Raw genomic sequence first — 20,297 nt, 5'->3', positions numbered from 1 at the left:
AGTGAAGTTTATCAGCTCTGCGATTTCCCTACCTTCCATGAAAACAATCGAAAAATAGCTTAGATATAGATACTCTTGGTAATTCCTGTAATAACTAAGTACATAGTTATGTGTAAAATATTGTCTCATCTAATCCCTTCCATTTTGTTTGCTACCACCAGACAGAAATTATATTTTCCAGAATCCAATAATCCAAAAATATATAGCTGAGCATTTCTGAGATGGTGCCTAGAGCTGAGAATCCTACAGCTTGGCTGGGACATGAAAGATGTCAGCCAAGGCAGACGGCAGCAGATGAAAAGATGGTGTTTGCTGTTGGTTTGATAATAAGAGGGTGAGTGCTCTAAAGTTCACTCACAATTCTTCAGTATCTTGCAAGAACTAAAAAGTCTTTTTACAGCAACACAATAACACATTTTATATAAAAGTTACAATTTGGTAACCTTTCACAATTTCACTGCCTCCATTTCATTGCACAGAACCATGATGGGGTCCCTTTTAAATGCTGAGAGATAAGAGACTGATAAAACAAAAATAGAAAGTGTGAGAGGGAGAAAAAGGTAAAAGGTTTCTGCTCAGAGTTCTAAATTAATACACTATTGATCAAAACTTGAATCAGAAAAGTTCAATTATTTGGTCACAACTAGCCTTTATTCTTTCCATCAATTCATATACAGTCAATATCCTATTATATTGCTACTTTGAAAGGATGTCTAGAGGAATAATGTGCTTGAACAATGCATTCCAGTGAACCTACCTGATTGTAACGATGGGAGTCATTTTTTTCTGGTTTTCCAAAAAATAAATAGGATCTATAAAACACACAAACGGCACAGGTACTACTGCAACAGTTTGGGCACTCAAATGTAGCTGACATTGGTGAAATCTGTACCAATCTCTATCTTAAAGCATAAAAAAATTATTTGCTCTTCTTAATATATATATATGCTCGAGTAAATGCTTCTACTTCTTATTGATTCCCCGGGAAATAGATTTTCCAAGTACCTTAAGCCAGTGTTAACATTCTATGTAACTTCATTCACCGTATCATGTCGAAATTAGCATTAGGTGATTATAGCTCAATGTAATTAGCTGCGTATATTAGAAGAGCAGAAATGCACCCTGTAGTTGATTACCCTAATTTTCAGTCAGCAGTGGCAGACACACATTTCCCCAGTGCTCAGGGCAGCAATATGGGCTGAGCTCTCCATGCCCATGGTGTTCCTGCTCTGGGGCAGGCAGTGCTGGGGGAGCACAGCACCCTGCGGGCCACAAGCACCCCAGCCCTGCTCAATTCCCAGGAGCTTTCACATCCATCACTGGGGCTCTGAGGTTCCCTCCAAGATCCCTGACAGTGGAAGGGATAGCATTTTCCAGGGTTCAGGGTGGTTTGTCCAATAAGACACAAAACAATAGCCATGAAAAACCAGTATGATACTACAATGGAAAAAAAACCAGGTGGTCAGAAACAGGGGCTTTTCAGTTAGAAAGCAGTTATTGTTAAGAATATGTAATAAAGATAACAGGAAAACCTACATATTAAATGGTGGTGGTTAATAGCGTAACAGTGAGTGTTAGATGAGTTGCTTGTCTGCTCAGTTATAAGGAAAATATATTTAATCTTTTGATTCCTTGGAAAATGCTTATTTGAAGACAGCTGGACTGGGAACGAAGTACCAGGCAAACTATTTCATTTTGCTTTTTTTAATGAGCAATTAAATAAAAAGGATACCAGTTCTGTTGATTAGCTACAGAGTTGTGCAACACCTTCTGCTAACTTGCAGCAGATCTGGCTCTACAGACAAATGAAAGAGTGCAGAGAAACAGATTTGCCTTTGGTTTTCCCCTTTTCCAATATTCCTTGTTTTACTCTTCCTTTTTTTTTAATTTCCTTTTTTTCTTTTGCTGTTTTTGTTTTCTTTCTCTTTCTTTTTTGTAGCCAGAAAAGCCAGAGAAAGCTGCAAGGCAATGAGGCCCTTACCAAACAATAGGGCAGCATTCCCATCCCCTTTGCTAGGTAGCCACATTCAGTGCCAAAAAAAGTGTTAATGAGATGTGAACAAGCAGTCCAGCTTCGAATTACCCCCTCCCTCCTTCCCCTCCCTCTGCATTTCCCATAAAGGGAAGGGAAAGGAGTACCTGCCTGCCTGGGAGCACTGTTGGGGTGGGCACGCGATAGGGATGAAGTTCCTGTGGAAGGACAGCGACATCCTGACCTTGGCTTCCGAAAAGGGGAAATCCGTGCTCTCAGGGCCCTTAAGCCTGGCTTGTAAACGCCGACGTGGTTGGCCGTGTTACAGTAATTGTCATTTAAATTACCTCTTGCCATCCACTACACGGATGACAACTTTCTGCTTCTAGTGCCAGGCTCTCAAAGGCTGACATCCTGATTCCCTTCCCCCACCCTTACGCTCTGAGGGGTGAGTATGAGCATTGATGAATATGGAACTGGATCTTCTGCATGCTCTAGCAACAAGGACGCTAGAAATTCAGTTTACAGTCTGACTTCTGTTGTCTGAGGTGGTTCTGAAGAACTTATTACCAGTTTGGTTTTGTTACTTGCTAGCGCTTATGAGTGTGTCTCTACAAGAACTTACATTAGAATGATATATTCATCTGCCATCTTTAGAAAGTTCTACTGGAGAACCACTGGAGTATCAGGAAAAATGAATTACAAAGATCAGTACTGAACAGAAAAAAGGGACTACTAAAAATGGAACATTTTAATTGACCATTTCAGCCTTCTTCAGAACTTTGGTTTGGTTCAAGGCAAAGTCAATAAAAAATAGCCAATTCCTAAAATGAGAGGTATGCTATGCATTGATTAATAGTTATAAAGAATTTCTCTATGCATTTTCTCATCTGATTCCAGAGGTAAATCTGTAGGTGTGAATCCTTTGGTTTGCTACTGTTTTTGTAATTAAAGATAATAATTCAGATTACATGTTCCTTTGTCCAAAGATTAGAGCAATAGCTATGGAAAGCAAGACTAAGCGGAGGTCAAGCTGTTCAGTGTCACGCGGTGTATTTTACAGCAGTTGCATTGTTGTTATCAAAACTCATTTGAAATTGGCCCATGTTTTCTCAAACAGCTAAGCTGTCTTTTATGCAATTTCATTGTTTATTTCTTTGCAGTGGACCATCCCAAGACTTCAGCCATGGGCATGTTCACAGGGAAAAAGTGCTGGATTATATGTGGGGTTTTATTTGCTGCTGTTTGTGACTTGTTGCTCGTGGCTCAACTGCTGCTAGGAAAATGGATCACTTTTGGTGGCTGTATCATTCTGCACATGCATGAGGACACCGCTGATTTCACCCACACTGCATAGGATTCTAAGATAGAAATTTAGTTTTGCATTCAGCCTGAAGTTTGAAAGAAATTGCTTCTTTGAATTCATACATCCACTGCAAATTTCTTGGTCCAAGTCAGCATTTTATCAGACTGCTTGCTCCATAGGCCAAAGAAAATAATCAGCAAACCTAAGAGTACGTTTTATAGAGTGTGTCATAAGATAAGGAAGTAGGGCACAGATTCCAATCTTCAGTAGCCAAACCACGTGGAAATGTGAGAACTCCTTAAACTATGTAAAATGAACTACTTAGCTCTCAGTCTGGCAACAGAAGACTTACGCACTGAAATTATTTGAAAACAATGAAGATCCTTTAAATAAAAGCTGTGAGGCTTCAGAAGCTCATTGTGGAAGACCACAATGTCTCCTATTGTCGATAAACTCAAATACCAGATCATCACACACTGGAGCATATTGTGAGTTGGAATGGGCTGGAAGCAGGATGGCAGGAGAGGCAGAGCAGAGCCGTGTTCCTAAGGCTGCTGTGACAAGAATGATGGTGGCTGACTTTGTGTTTCATGAAGATAGACTCTGAAACCTTATTAGGTTCCCAGTGTAAATAACCGCTGTGGGGTGTAGTTTGGAAAGGCTGCCTCCCTCACTGCTGCACCAGGGGCTTGTCCCAGCTCTTACAACCAGCAATAGCTGCATGTGCATGTGGCGTGGCACTGGTTTGAGCGGTACCCCGCACACGGATCTGCGTATAGATGTAGGGGCAGGGACCTGCTCCCCCACTTGGACAGCTGGTATCCTCAGCCTTACCAGACACACACCTCCAAATATCCTTGCAGTCTGCAGCCCTTGCTGCTCCCCTGTGTGTGCCCAGCTGCACTCCCTGCCCCACTCCCTGTGGAAGAGCTTCTCTACATCAAATAAACCCTCTCTTCCTACCTTATCCTGATTCGCCTCTTCTCTGGTCCTGAGCAGGAAATCAATATTCTGGCACCTGTGGGCTCTGAACAGATCACTTGGAAACATTGATCTGGAAACCTTTTCTGGGGAGAAAAGCTTTGTATCCCTGTGATAAAAGCTCTGCCAAGCAGAAAACACTGGGCAGAAAATACATCAGTCCCTCTTGCAGAACCTGAAGGACTAGCCTAAAATGTCAGAGGGAAAAGCAACACTCACCATTAAAAGTTGTAAAGTGAATTTGATATCTGATTTCTATGGAAATTGAGTCCTCTTTCTTTTTCAGGATGGATTGATTTACATCTGAATTCTTCCTTTTAAAATGGTTATATATTTGAATTTATTTTCAGTAAATTATTTCCAAAGCAATATTTCTGTTGGTACCTAATGTTATTGATGATGTAAGTATTTATTGGTGTCTTTAAAGATGGTAAATTAGTACACAGAACTAATAGGAGAAGGTCCATTTTCTTTGCAGCTAATAGAGATGAAATATATGCAGAGATGTCCTTCAAATACATTTTTATATCTTTATTAAAATACAACTAAAAGGTATTGCATAAAACAATATATTCCATTAAAATCTCACCATCTACTCTTCCTATGAACATCTTCCCAGCCTAGCACAAAGTTTAGAAATCTCTGGAATCGCTTGCATCTTTTTCTCTGAAAACCATTAAGAAATCCAAGGACAGATATGATGGAATTACTCTGGTTCTCATTGCAGCTGAAAAAAATCTCCTCTGTTCTTATTAAAAATGATCATTATTATTTCATCAGCTAATGTCAGTGGCAAAACCACAGTATTATGTTCTGTTGCCTTTCAATGTGTTTGGAATAGTAAATTAGTTTCTTTTCCTCAGATATTTGATAGTAAATGTCCTCTGGAAATCTGGCAAGATAAAAGAACTTCAGACAATACCAAATTAAAGCCCAGCAGACACAGTTCTTACAATGCTGCTGTGAAGCAAATCCTACACTTCAAAGCATTTCATTTTTCAAGGTCAAACTGAGGATCTAGTTGCATTTTCCTCTGCACTTCAATGACTAAACAAGCAGTTCAATCTACTTGTGGCCTCAAAACTGTCAATGAGGGCTTTCCCAAGCAGAATTCCAAAGAGGTCCAACAAGAGAACAAAGCAAGTTTCAGTGGCTTCAGAAGGCTTTACACAGTGCGTCTTAACTGCAGGAGCTTGTCCACCTTCAAAGAGACAAACTTGTGCACATGTCTCTTTAGCACAGACATCTATTAACCCAATTTTTTATTTCTTACTTTTTCTCTACTTAAAATGAAAGAGTCCAAAGGCCAACAAGCTGAAGGAAAGTGGTTCTGGTTACCTAGCTACTGGAAAAACACACTAATCTGTAAAAATAGGAAATATGTTTGCATAGAGCTTTTCTCCTTAAGATATTTTCAACCCTATCATCTATCAGCAGTGGAAAGGTTGTCTTAAAGGTAGAGATAGAAAATGTATTCTCTAATGCATTTGTAGATCTTAATCTCCTTTAAATTGCCTTTAAGAAAAAAAAGGTGTTAACATTTGATTTTACATTAGACCTTCCATATGTTGCAGCTTTCACTATCTGTAGTGTAAGGAAGCACTATAGTGCACAGGTACTGTCTATAGTTGTAGAATGTATTCTTTCACTCCACAGAATGAGTTATCTCTTCTTTGGTAGAATGTAATTCCTTAACCTAACTCTGTTTCCACGTGTCGGTTCAGGCGCGCAGCCCCGGGCCCCTACAAACACAAGCTGCCCGCTGCCTCTTCACCTGCCTCAACTCCTGCCTGCGGTCACAGCAGCAAAACCAGGCTGCTCCCAGCCAGAGAGCAGAGCCCTGTTCCCGCAGGAGGCTCCTGTGAGCGCCTTCCAGGACTCTCCGCTGTGCACGGAGCACTTCTCATGCCCGCTCTGAACACTCTTCGGACAACAGAGCACAAGCCGGCTGGCTCTGGGGTCAGCAGACCCCAAACACAGGCGCAGGAAGAAGCAGCGGCTGTTTTGCAGCCATGCCCAAGAGAGATGGGAAGGGTCCCCTCCCTCTGGTCTCGCTTGGTTGGGTTTCGGACTGGCTCTGAGGCAGGGGCTGCGATTCCTCCCTTGTGGGGACCAGAACCGCACCCAGGATCCAGGCACTGCCTGACAGCGCTCCAGACACCGCGATGGTCGCACCTCTGAGTCTCAGCCACTCTGCTGCTGCTGCTTCATTTGCTTTTAGGCACAGCCAAAGCTCACTGTTAAGCCACGATGGTCTCTGCTTGTGCCCTCTTCCTGTCCCTGTGCAGGGATGGGCCTTTGCTGGGCTTTCAGAAAGCTTTTCATGAAAACTTCCAGCATTCCAAGCTCCTTTGCCCTCTGCGGATGCTTGCCATGGCATCCCTCACGGCTGGCTCTTCTAAAACCCAGGGTCCTTGTCCCCTTCAGCGTGCTCAGCAAGACCTTGAACTCCACGATGTTGTGGAACTGGACCTGCAGGACAGGGACCTTTCCAGCCTGACCTGCCCTTGTTCCTCTGTGTCTCTGCACAAAACACAGCGCAGAAGAGAACGGCAGCAGGAGCCTGCATGTCCCAGGGCTCGGGTTTTGCGCCGCTTCAGCTCCACAGAGACGCAAGTAAAGTGAAGAAGCCAAACTGTTTATTAACGGAAGGCAAAGCGAAGGGATGAGCTCGGAGGAGAAAAAGGGGATGCGCAGGGTCTGACAGCTGGAGGGAGGCAGCTGTCAACAGGCAGGAAGATGGCAGGAGCTCCTGGAGCTTCCCACAGGCTCAGCTGTGACCAGCATCAGCTGCAACCAGCATCGGCTGAGCCTGGAGCTCCAGCTGGTGCCCTCTGCTCTCCAGGTGGTCCCATCTTCAATGGCATCTGGAGGTCTTCTAAGGACACTCGGTCTTCTGATCAAGCAGATGAACGCAGTTCTGCAGATCTTTTCTCGAATGTCAGCTGGACAAATATGCCTGTGAGGGAGGGGCTGTCGTCTCTCCTCAGCGCTTGAAGGGCTGGAAGAGAGAGGAACAGAGCCACGGTCAGAGCCCGGATTGCGGGAATCCAAAGAGCCCTTCCCGCCAGGGCAATCCCACCCACTCTTGCCATGGCCAGGAGGGAGCAGGAGCCAACGGGAACAGCCGGAAGGTGCTGGCCACCGATCCCCCACATGTCCCTGAAACCTCTCTGTGCTCTGCCCGGCCCACCCCTCGCCCGCACAGGGAGCAGAGCCCTCCGCAGCCGGGGCAGGGATTGCAGCTCCCCCCGCCAGCCCCCGCTGACAGCCCGCTGCCCTCGCTCACCCTCACAGATGAGCTGGAGCTCTTCCTTCTGCCGCCTCAGGTGCCGCCCGGCGATCCCTGCGAACACAGAGCCTGTCACGGCCCCAAGCAGCACAACTGCCCCACACGGGCGCTGCCAGCCCTGTGGCCACACGCCCTCCTCCCCGGCGGCGCTCAGCCCGGGCCCCTGCCGCATCCTGACGCCCGAGGGCACGGCTGCGGCAGGGCGGCAGCACCCACGGCCCCGGGCCCGGCTCCCGCTGCAGCCGGGGCAGCAGCCGGGCTGGGGCCGAGCTGCGGCGGGGCGGGGAGGCAGGGAGGGGCCCCGGCCTCGGGGCTCACCAATGAACCTGACGGCCGCCTCTCGTAGGGGCGTCTGGGGGCTGCACAGGTACGGCAGGGCCCGGCGCAGGTGCTCGGCCGCTCGGCTCCTGTCGTCTGCCAGCTGCAGAGAGCGCCAGGAGGGAAGGCTTGGCGCGGGCTCAGCCCCTCGGCCGGGCGCTCCCTGCGCCCAGCACTGGCTTCCCCTGCCCGCACAGCCCCGAGGCCCGGCCGGCCGCCCCTTTGCAGGGGGCAGAGGGCCGGGTGCTGCCGGGGGAGCCGCAGTTTTACCCCGCCCCACAGCCCAGCTGGGCCGGCGCTCCATGGGCACCCACCCGGCGCGGGGCCAGAGGAGCCGGGGGAAGAGCTCCCGGGGAAGGGAGCAGCGTGTGGGGCGCAGGCTGGCGCCCCTGGGTTTAAACTCAAGTGGAATGTAATCAAAAGTTAACCACAGGTAACATTGTAACAAGATGTGCAGGTAAAGCAAGCAAGAGAGTAGAGCAAGATAACAAAGCCAGTGAGGTAACATGTGCAGGTAAAGCAAGCAAGAGAGTAGAGCAAGATAACAAAGCCAGTGAGGTAACATGTGCCATCAATAGCAAGGTAGCAAGTTTTAATGGAACTTGCAAACTGCAAAATTAGCTAAAAGCAAGTTAGGCTGAAAAACAAGAAGCACCAGGCATGTGCTGAAGATAGAGTGAAAAGTTCAAATGTGAGGAAGACTACGAAAGTCTTCATCAAAAGACCATCAGAAGACTGACTACCACCACAGAAGGAACTGACCCATGCACGGAAGCAACAAACTCTTGTAAAACCATGACACAGCTCTATGCAAATGTGAGTATTCTAATGATATGTTGTAATTGTGATGTTGCGTGGATGGACTTTTAAAATGTAACTTAAGGCTAAAGAAGATTTAGTGAGTTTTGTGGCAGAGAGATCCCCCTCACTCCCCGTGCAGAATAAACAAATACCTGCTCTATAGCCCTCTGACTAAAGAGTTTTATTTTCTTGCCCAGTTTTAGGCATCAATCTGGTGAGCCTTCCAGGAGGAACTCTCTGCCCGGCTGCAATGTCTGCTAGAGCTGCAGACTCCCTTGGGACGCCCCAAGAATTTCTTGGAGGGACTCTGCGCTTCACTGGCTCTCTACACAGGTAGACAAAGACCAACTGCAGGAAATTTAAGGTATTTGTTGATTGTTTTGAATTTTGTTTCTGGTCTTGGTTAAGTAACTCCTGTAAGACATGTGTGACAACTCACACAGGGCGCTGTATCACGAGTGAAATTCCCAACGTTGATACGTAAGGGGTCACAGTCCCCTAGTGGTTAGAGTCCCCTAAAAGGAAGTCTCATGACTTTAAGTATTGGCCTGTTGTCAGAGACTGAAAATAGTTCATGCCTCAAACATTGATATAAAGTTTTGCTCATTATAAAGAAGCTACAACCAAAGAAACCTCTCTGAAGAGTGGGACTTTGGACTGAAAGTCAAATTGCTGATTAGATAAAAGGAAATCTATTGATCAGTCATCTCAGGCTGAGGGAAAGGTATGCATCCACAAAAGGCCAAGGTCACCAGCTGCGCTGAGAATCGTCCCCGGCTGAGTTTGGGATGGGGGGAGATCACAGCTCACAGAAGCCAGGTTTACACAGACTTCCCCCCTAACCGAGGGGGGAGGAGGAGGTTTTGGGTGTGTGGCATAACCTCTGGTGAGAGGCAATGAACACCCATCCTCCGTTACACAAACTGGCCCAGCTGTGGAACCCCCATCCCCACAGGGCACATCCATGGGACATTCACGTGAGAGGCAGCTGAGGGGGAGTGATAATCCATCAAAGACCCGCTGAAGAGCTCTGCCCAGAGGCTTTGAACCACAGGACTGCACGTGATGACACAGATCCAGAGTCTGCTGTAAGAGACTTCCCCCCTCCCCCAGGACATGCCTGGACATTGCCACCTGGCTCGAGGGTATATAAACCCATGGGATTCTATGCTTTTCAGGGGACAATCACCACCAAGAAGACCAGCTGGAGAGGATCAACGGAACATCGTTGGGATCCACAGAGTGGTGATATTTTCCTAATTCTCTTTCAGTCACTTTCTTTCTGTCCCCCCCACCTATTTTCTATTTCTTTCTTTCTCTCCCTCTCTCTGTCATATTTACTATCAAATAAAACCCGTATTATTGTCACTGGCATATGGTTTCGTTTGCACCTTAATTCGGGCAGAGGAATTTCTAAAGAGCCTTAATAATCGGATCGTAACACCTAGGTCTTGGAATTCTGGGTTTGATCGTTGTGTCAATTTGTGCCTTCTGTATAAGACTAGTGTTTCTTCTCCATGTGTCTGTTAATTAGTTTTCATTTCTTGCCTCTGTGTCTGTTAAAAGGTTTTCGGCTTATGCCACATTGTACTCCGTTACCTTGTCTGTTGTGTGGATCAGGACAACGTAGATTTTGTGCAGGAGTGGACCATGTGATCCTTCCATGTTTATTGCTTGTCAACATTGTAACGTGAGTACTGGTGCCGGTCGAAACTAAGATCCCTAATTTGTCACCAGTGCAGTTTCCATGGAATAAGAATAAAGAAAGGAACACAAGTGACAATTTTCGCTGTAAAGTGCTGGCATCTGGATAGCACCAGGAATGGGTAGCACCATCAGTAAAGAGATTGTCAAAAAGAGTACGTTGGGGTGTGTTTTGGCTCATTGGAAGGATTTCAGAAGGATCCCTGGAGGCAATTTAAAGAAAAGTGATTTAATTAAATATTGTAATCAATGGTGGCCACTGTAGAAATTAGAAAATTAAGATAAGTGCCCTGTAAATGGGACCTTACAATACAACACTCTATTGCAATTAATGTTGTTTTTAAGAAGAGAGGACAAATGGAATGAAATTATTTACCTGGATATGTTTTTCACTCTGACAGACAAGCCTAAGTGGCAGAGAGGGTGTGGTATTAATTTACCCCCACAAGATCCCTTAGTTTTGGCCCTAGAAAAAGATGGAAGTAAAAGAAAAATGAGAAGATGTCGTTCTGCATGTAGTATAGGTCAGAGATATCTTAAGCTGAGAGATAGAGAAGAAGAAGATAGTGAGGTTGATCTTTTAGAATTACAATCTAATCTTCTCAGGAGAGTCCCCAGGGCCCCTCAATTATCACCTAGTGGTAGTAGGTTAGAAAGTGAGAAAGGAGATGTCTCAGATGACCCAGATGAGAGAACGAACTCAGGGGCTCCAGTAACAGCTCACACCAAAAGCAAGACTAAAAATGTTTTACCAGTTATTGCTCCTTTGAGACAAATGGTAGGCTCCATGGGAAATGCCATGAGAGTAAAAGTACCTTTTTCCACTAGTGATTCAAATAGTTGGACAGAAGAGGTTAAAAATTTCAGGGAAGACCCCAGTAAAGTGGCAAAACAATTTGAGCTAATAGTCAAGAACCGGGACCCAGATGGGGGTGATATCAATTTAATGCTGACAGAATTAACAGAAACTGGAAAAGAATTAGTGATTAGAACAGCTAAAGCACATGCAAGGACAAATTGCTAGTGGAGCCCTACAGGGTAATGTGGACATGCTATTACCTACCACAAATCCTCTGTGGGATCCGAACAATCCAGGTGAATATGCCTCACTAACCAGATGCCAGGAGTTAGTCAAATTTGGATCAGAGAATGCCATTCCAAAAGAGTAAATTGGGCGTTAATGTCTGATTTTAAACTGGGACAGCAAGAGTCTCCTACCGACTTTGTAGATAGGCTCCAAGCGGCAATACGAAAGTTTACAACCATTGATCCTGCTTCAGAAATGGGGAAGCAGCAGTTAGTCTCCTTGATGCTAGGACAGTCCAGCCCAAACATCAGACAAAAACTACAGAGATTAAAAGAGCCAGATAATAGAAATGTAGAAGCGTGAATGAGAGAAGCCTGGAGGGTGTATAACAACCGAGACAAGCAAGAGAAGAAAAACCTTGCAGGGGCCACAGTGGCAGCTTTAGAGCAACATCAAAGAGGAAGACATGGTCAGGGACGAGGCAGAGGTAGAGGTGGAAATAGTAGAGGCGGCTCAAATCAATCCCAGGGGAGGTTAGGGCCAAATCAGTGTGCTAACTGTAAGGAAGAAAGGCATTAGGAACGCCAGTGCTCAGGTTTTCTGAACACTATACTGGAAACTGTTGTTGCAGCAATAGATAACAGTGAGTCACGGGGACCGGCAGATCTTTCCCTAGCGGACCCCCTGGTTAAGATGCAGCTAGGGAATGATAAAGAAGTTAAATTCTTAATAGATACAGAAGCCGCATTTTCGATTTTAAATCAAGCCTTAATGCCTAAAAGTGAAAAACATATCCAGGTAATGAGAGCCACAGGCCAACCAGAGAATGCCTTTTTCTTAAGACCGTTAGAATACAAAATGGGGAAAAGGATGAGAATACATCAATTCCTCTATCTGCCAAATTCGCCTAAATCCCTACTAGGCAGAGATCTCCTTGAAAATTTGGAGGCAACAATTGAGTTTAGAGAGGGAAAAATGAAATTTAAAGTACCTGAAGGCAAATTGATTTTAGCATTAGGATTGGCAATTGATACAGGACCAGTGAACAATAGTAACTATTTAGAGCAAATAATGAATCAGGTATACCCAGGAGTATGGAATACCAATGCTCCTGGGAGATCAAAATTGGCTGACCCTATTAAGATTGAATTACAGACAGGAGCCAGGCCAGTGGTTAGGAGACAATATCCCTTGAGGAGAGAGGACAGAAAAAAGATCCAACCAATTATTAGCAAATTTTTGACACTAGGATTGTTGAAAGAATGTGAATCCAAATTTAATACTCCTATACTAGCAGTGAAAAAACCTAATGGAACTTACAGATTAGTGCAAGATTTGCGAGCCGTCAATGGGATTGCTAAAAGTATCCACCCAGTGGTTGCAAATCCCTACACTTTGCTAGCTAAACTCTAAGATAATCTCGTTTGGTTCTCGGTGATAGATCTCAAAGATCTTCTGCCTGCCATTTGTAGAAGAAAGTCAAAACATATTTGCTTTTGAATGGGAGAACCCTAGTACAGGCAGAAAAAACTAACCAGGACAGTGTTACCTCAGTGGTTCAAAAACAGTCCCACAATTTTAGAAATCAATTGGCCAAAGAATTAGAGCAATGGTAGTCTCCGCCTGGGGAAGGAACACTCCTACAATATGTAGATGATCTACCAATTGCTACAAAAACTATTAAAGAGTGCCTTGTATGAGCAATAAGTCTGTTGAATTTTCTTGGACTAAATGGTTATCGAGTGTCTCAACAGAATGCTCAGCTGGTACAGCGACATCAGGTGACCTATCTCGGATATGAAGTCTCTGGAGGACAGTGATCCCTGGGAACTGCAGAAAAGGAGGCAGTCTGCCAAACATCTAAGCCACAAACTGTAAGAGCTCCACACTTTTCTTGGAATGACACATTGGTGCCGGTTGTGGATATACAACTATGGACTGATGGTGAAACCTTTATATGAGCTAGTGAAAGTTTCTAAAAATATTGTGGTGTGAACCCCTGAAACAAATCACACTTTTGAAGAGTTAAAGCGCAAGCTCATGAGGGGCCCAGCCTTGGGACTTCCTGACGTGAGTAAACCATTTTGGTTATTCTCACGAGAGACAAGGAATTGCCTTAGGGGTTCTGCCACAATACCTGGGTCCTTACAAAAGGGGAGTATCCTATTTTTCTAAACAGCTCAATACTGTGAGCAAGGGCTGGCCTGCCTGCCTTAGGGCGATCATGAACACTGAAGACGCACGGAAGTTTACACTAGGACAAAAGATTGAGACGCTGCCTGTGACAAGCCCAGAGGTTGGCAGGCGTTGCTGCAGACAGCCCTCGGTGGGCGACTTTCAGCAGAGAAGGACGTGCCCCTCAGCCCTAAGGGGCGAGCCCCAGGTTAGATGGCAAGCGCGTCGGCAAAGGCAAAAGAGAGAGAGGGGTTCTCCATATGGGTTCCACAGGTCTGAGTTTATGCCAGCACAGTGGAGAGTCCAGGGACGAAGAACAAAAAACACAGGAGGGTCCAGGGGTTTTATACTCAAAGGAATGGGGGTGGGGATAAAGATGATAACCAATAGGAAGGAGTGAGGAGGGAGGAGTCCACAGGGAATTAACCAATGAGGAGTGCTCATAGGAGGGGTAACAGGGAACGACCAATAAGGCATTGAATAACACAGAACTGTTCAGAACTAATACATAATCAACTAAGGGGATAAATATTCATGATGTTATACATAAAACTAGGCGGGGAGAACAGTAGCCAATCAACTTGCAACAAGCAAATCAAGGAAACAAAGGATTATGGGGACTTGCCCTCACCAGGGAGGTTGTCTTAGACATCAGTGCCTGACCACCAGGCTTTGGATTCTCTTGTTCCCTCTGGGGTCTCGGTGCTTGCACACTTGCCAGCAACACTTGCACAGCAACAAAAGATGACTGTCTTAGTGTCACACACGGTGTCAGCCATTTTAGAACAGAAAGGAAGCCATTGACTGTCTCCCTTAAAGTTCCTAAAATACCAAACAGTCCTGGCTGAATCTGATGATATTGAAAGTCAAGTGACCAATATCGTTAACCCTGCCTCTTTTCTGCAAGGAAAGTCTGAAGCTGAACCTGTAGTACACGACTGCCTAGAGACCATTGAAGCTGTGTACTCCAGCCACCCAGATCTGAAGGAGCCGCTCCCAGATGCCATGAACTGGTTCCCTGATGGCAGCAGTTTTGCAAGACACAGAGTGCGAATGGTAGGGTACTCTGTGACTACAGTCTTGGAAGTAATTGAGTCAAACTCATTACCAGCAGGAACCTCAGCACAAAAGGCTGAGCTGATAGCTCTCACTCGAGCATTAGAACTGGCAAAATGAAAGAAAGTTAATATTTATACTGATTCCAAATATGCTTATGGAATTGTTCGTGCCCACAGTGAACCATATGAAGCCATATGAAGAGAAAGAAGACTTCTGACTGCACAAAAGAAGATCATCAAATATGCAACTGAAATCCTCATGCTCCTCGATGCGGTTAAACTCCCATTGCAGGTGGCAATTATACATTGCCAAGGGCACTCTAAAGGCAACACCCTCCCAGAAGCAGGCAACAAATTTACAGAGTATGAAGCTAAAATCACTGCTGAAAGAAATGAACCAATTGTGGCAACTTTAATACCTACTGCAGTATCAACTGAACAGCCTGTAAAATAACAACCCTCTGATTATAAATGGATTCATGAAAATCTTAAAAAAAATTTAGAAAATAGTTAGGGACAATTAGAAACAGGTCAACTAATAATACCAGAAAAGTCGAGGAGACATTATGTAAAATCTGAACATGATAAGACCCACTAGGGAGCAGAGCCAGTTCACCAATACCTAAAGGAACGAATTGCAAGCCCAGGCTTGCAAGATACCGTTAAAGTAACATCACAATGTGTGACTTGTTTGAATAATAATCCAAATACAACAGTTAGGCTAGAACAAGGGGTTATTAACAGAAGAGCTTTTCTTGGAGACTTGTGGCAGATAGACTTTTCCGAACTCCCAAGAAAGCGGGGTTTTCAATATTTGCTGGTACTTACTGATACTTTCTCTGAGTGGCCAAAAGTGTTCCCTTGTAGGACGAATAAAGCTAGAGAAGTAATAAAAGTACTGTTGAATGAAATCATACCTAGATTTGGTGTACCTAGGGAAATATCCTCTGATAGAGGATCCCATTTTTATGCACAAATTGTACAAGTTGTCAGCAAAGCCTTGAGAACTGAGTAGCAACTCCATACTCCCTACAGGCCACAAGCTAAAGAAAATGAACCACATGCTTAAACAACAAATAGCTAAAATCTGTCAGGAGACAAATTTGTACTGGTACCAGGCATTGCCCTCATCAGAATCAGGGTAAAGCCAAGGTCAAATGGAAAGAGTAGCCCGTTTGAACTCTTGTATGGTAGGCCTTATGGGTTAAATGCCGCTCATGATGAAAACCTGACCCAGGTTGGTATTCAATATATTTATGAATACTTAAAAGCCATTAACACTCAGTTGCATCAGAAGTATAACACTGTGTTTGAAAACCAACCTAAGCAACCGGATCATAAATTGCACACAGTTGATCCTGGTGACTGGGTCTATGTTAAGAGTTTTCCAAGTGATCCTCTACAGGAGAAGTGGGATAGACCATTCCAGGTCCTCCTGACAACCTGCACTGCAATTTGCGTGAGAGAAAAACCTACCTGGATTCATTATACCTGAGTGAAGAAGTCTCCTCTTGCACCTTGGACAGTAACAACCATTGAGAATGACAGACTGAAGCTGAAACTCAGCTGAAAATCATGAATACTTTGTTATGCTTTGTTGCTTTTTGGCAGATTGTAGTAACTTTTGGCATAAAGCTTTTCCTTAAGCTTTGCTTGAGGCAATAGCTAATCATAGTAGAGTAAGAAATTATTAACTGTGTGGAGAGGTACAACAATTACACTTACCATTGTTAGGAGTACCCTCTAGTAATTGAACTGGATTAAACCCATATACCTTGTATAATTGTAATACATGATGCAAACAAGTAGGTTCACCTTTAGGAAAACCCCTTTTTCAGTTTTCACTCGTCAATCAATCTGTTATGTAAATTCACCACCTACCTCACCAGATTTTAAAGTTCAATTTGCTCAATGGCATGACTGTTTGTTTGCAAGGCATACTAACAATGCTGACATGAGCATCACAACTAGCTGTGATTTGCCAGATGGCTTTTGGTGGTTGTGTGGAAATGGAATAGCCCTTAAGCAACTACCTGGAAATTAGACAGGTCAGTGTACTATGGGGTATCTCGTCCCACCTATACAAGGTACAAATCATACTGGTTTAATTACAGGAATCATTAGAGGAATTTAGAGAAACCGATTTAGTCGAAGTATACCTTCTAATCCTCTGACTAGATATAATACAAGCTTTCACAGCTTTGTCAGACTTTTATTCCCAACTTTAAGAATTGTACAATTAGGAAAAGCAATCATGAACATCTCAGCAGAGACAGAAATAATTGCAAACTCAATGGCAGATGCCATTGGACAGTTGCAAGCAGAAATAAATTCTTTAAAAGATGCAGTATTTCAAAACTGTATGGTATTAGATATGATCACAGCACAAATGGGAGGAGTCTGCATGTTGGTACATACCACTTGTTTTACTTATATAGACCAATCAGGGCAAATAACAACAGATATACATACAATCTGGCAACATGCAAAGATACTCCATGAAGTAACAAAAGATGATACATCTTGGTCAACTCACTTACGGGAGACACACACACCTTAGCTCCCTAATCTAAATTGGTTTAAGCAATTATTCATAAGAATCTTGTTGTTAAGAATAATCATTTTGTGTACATGCGTATTTAGCCAGTGCTTTTTGTGGTGCTGCCAGCGAACCAAAATGCCTTATGATGATTGGAAGAGATATAAATTGAGACACAGAGTAGAAAGAGGAAGACATTTCTGGAGAACAAACACATGATAATTTGTGAAAGAATTCACAAAAGTAAAAAGAAAGAGGGGATTTGAAACCTCAGTGGTATGTAATTAAAAGTTAACCACAGGTAACATTGTAACAAGATGTGCAGGTAAAGCAAGCAAGAGAGCAGAGCAAGATAACAAAGCCGGTGAGATAACTGTAAGAGACGGTCTGAATATCCCTCATCTGCCTCATGATCATCGCCAAGGACAGAGACTGAACACAGGAGTCCTGGCCTGGCTGAGGTGGGAAGTCTACCAAGTGCTGCCTGCAGGTGTGCCCATTGGGAACTGGTACACATTCCTGAGGAAGTTAGTGCAGGTAACAATGGACTGCGTCGTTCTTGTTGCCAAAGTGGGAAGGACTGTGCTGAAGCGGAAAGGAATGACCTGTCCTGTACACCTGTCCTGTACCTGTTTTCCCAAAACAATGGGCCCCCTAACAACGGCTGTAGATTTCCCCCACCTCTTGACCAGTTGCCCCTCACTTCTAAAAAGGGCTATAAAGGGACTTTCTGAAATAACTGAGATCGAGATCTCCCCACGAAAAGAAGACGAATCTATTAGCAGAAGGCCACAAGGACTTTGTCTCATCCATTGGTAGCTATTTCCCCCCCTCTTTCTTCCTCTCTACCCTTTTACTTTGTTTTCTTTATCTCTCTCTCTCTTTCTCTCCTCTATTGCATTACCGTGTTGTGGGCACTTAATAAAGGTGCACTGTTCTGATTAAAACTGAAATCCCTTGTGTCCTTTTACACTCTTGAGATCGATAAACGAACCATCACGACCCCTGCTTATATTAGCTGATCGTGACAGATAACATGGGCCATCAAGAGCAAGATAGCAACTTTTAACGGAACTTGCAAACTGCAAAATTAGCTAAAAACAAGTTAGACTGAAAAGCAAGAAGCACTGGGCATGCGCTGAAGTGTTATGATCCGGTTTAAACTCAGAAAAGCAGAGAAAGCTAAGTCTCTGTGCATAAACCGGAAAGAACTTAGAAGGTTCAAAATATTCCTAGAAATGAGATTAAAACCAAACGAGGTTAGATGTTGATGCCAAAAAATTGATGTATTTTATTTAATAGTAAAAGAGTCAAAGAGAAGGGAAGAGAAAAGAAAGAAAGAAAGAAATGGAAAAAAGAAGTGTGCATGGGGAGTGGGGGGACAGGGGGAGGTGACAGGGGTTAGGTGGAAGCATATCACCCATCCGAGGGTCCCAATGACGTCTCGTTGCTCCCCTCCATCTGGTCTGCTGGTGGTGAGGGTCTCCTGTCACTGCCGTGGCCGTACTGCCACATGCCGCCACACGCCGCCACACCACACACCGCCACACCACACGCCAAAGAGTGCAGAATCTCGTGGATTAATGTACGCTGTGGGCCAGGTGGGAACGCCCACGTGTCTCCCTTGCAGGGGGTAGCTTGACACTGTCCCTTGCAACACTGAGGTTCTGTTGCGTCACCTCTGGTAGTCTGCTGCAGGGTCTGGGGACCCCTTTGAGGGGCCCCCTTTGATGGGCCATCTCACCCCCTTCTGCTGTGGATAAGCTTCCCCCCCACCCCCCTCGGTGAGGAGCCCTCAGCGGGGCTCCTCTGCACAGTGGAGGATGGGCAGTCACTGCGCCTCTGACCAGAGGCTTTTCCCAGATGACCTTTTGGTGGAGGGTCTGTGCTAGCCTGGCAGCTGATAGCCCGGGGGCTGTGGTCTCCATCTTGGAGGTGTTAAGCCTGTGCTTTGTGAATGTCCCCAGCTCTGAGTTGTTACTTTATCTTATCTTCATCAGCGAGAGGTGTAAGGCCTCAGTCAGGGCCCCATTCAGGGTGTGTTGTCTTCTCTGCAGATTTTGTAATACTTTAAAAGTCCTTCAAGAAAATGTTTAAGTCTAAATTATAATATTTCAGTCTCTGACAGGAAGATAAAGTGAAAAGTTCAAAGATGAAGAAGATTATGGAAGTCTTCATCAAAAGACCACCAGAAGACTGACTACCACCACAGAAGGAACTGACCCATGCACGGAAGCAACAAACTCTTGTAAAACCATGATGCAGTGTTGAGCTTTTGTCGGGGTACCCTTCTTTCTCAGACCAGGGTAAGAGAGAAGAGGAGGCTGCTGTTCTGCTAAGTTCTTTTTTTCACGGTCTCACAGTTTTCTCAAAGGCAGAGTTCAAAGGAGGTTACAAGATAAAGGCAAGCAGCAACAGCAAACAGCAGGCAAAAACAGCTTCTTCTTCTTCTTCTTCTATGTTCTCTATATGTTCCATATACTCTATACTCTATATGCTCTATACTCTATATTTTTTCTTACAGAAGTGTGGATTATATTTGTTAATTGACCAATAAAATTGACACACGATTCTAGTTTTCCTTTTCTTAACCTATCCTGGTCTAATTCTAACAGTCATAAGCCTTACACAAGTGTTACATAAGTATTACACAGATTTGTGTACACAGTTTCTATCAGCTCTTATTATTTATGTGAACACCCTATCTAAAAAATGTGAACAGTATAATTCTATCTATATTTTGTCTAAAGTAAAGAATTCTGTGAAAAGGTAACACTGCTGCAGCAAGAACTGTGTTTAAGGTCACTGCTACAGCTTTTTAATGTTTAAGGCACTTAGCATGTATTTCTACTAAAAGTTAAAAAATCTGTATTTCTATTGCATTTTGGTGTGGCTTCATGTATCTCAGCTTGTCCAAAGGTATTAATTCAACCCCTGTGCTCTGGCTTCCCTCCAGGCCTGAGTCCAGAGGAGCTTTCACTCCAACAATGCAGCTCTATACAAATATGAGTATACTAATGATATGTTGTAATTGTGACATTGCTTGAAAGGACTTTTAAAATGTAACTGAAGGCCTAAAGAAGATTGAGTTTTGTGGCGGAGAGATCCCCCTCAGCAATCCCAG

The sequence above is a fragment of the Corvus cornix genome, chromosome 7 (assembly GCF_000738735.6).
Source record: "Corvus cornix cornix isolate S_Up_H32 chromosome 7, ASM73873v5, whole genome shotgun sequence".
Classification (NCBI taxonomy): Eukaryota; Metazoa; Chordata; class Aves; order Passeriformes; family Corvidae; genus Corvus; species Corvus cornix.
Note: the sequence above shows the minus strand (reverse complement) of the source record.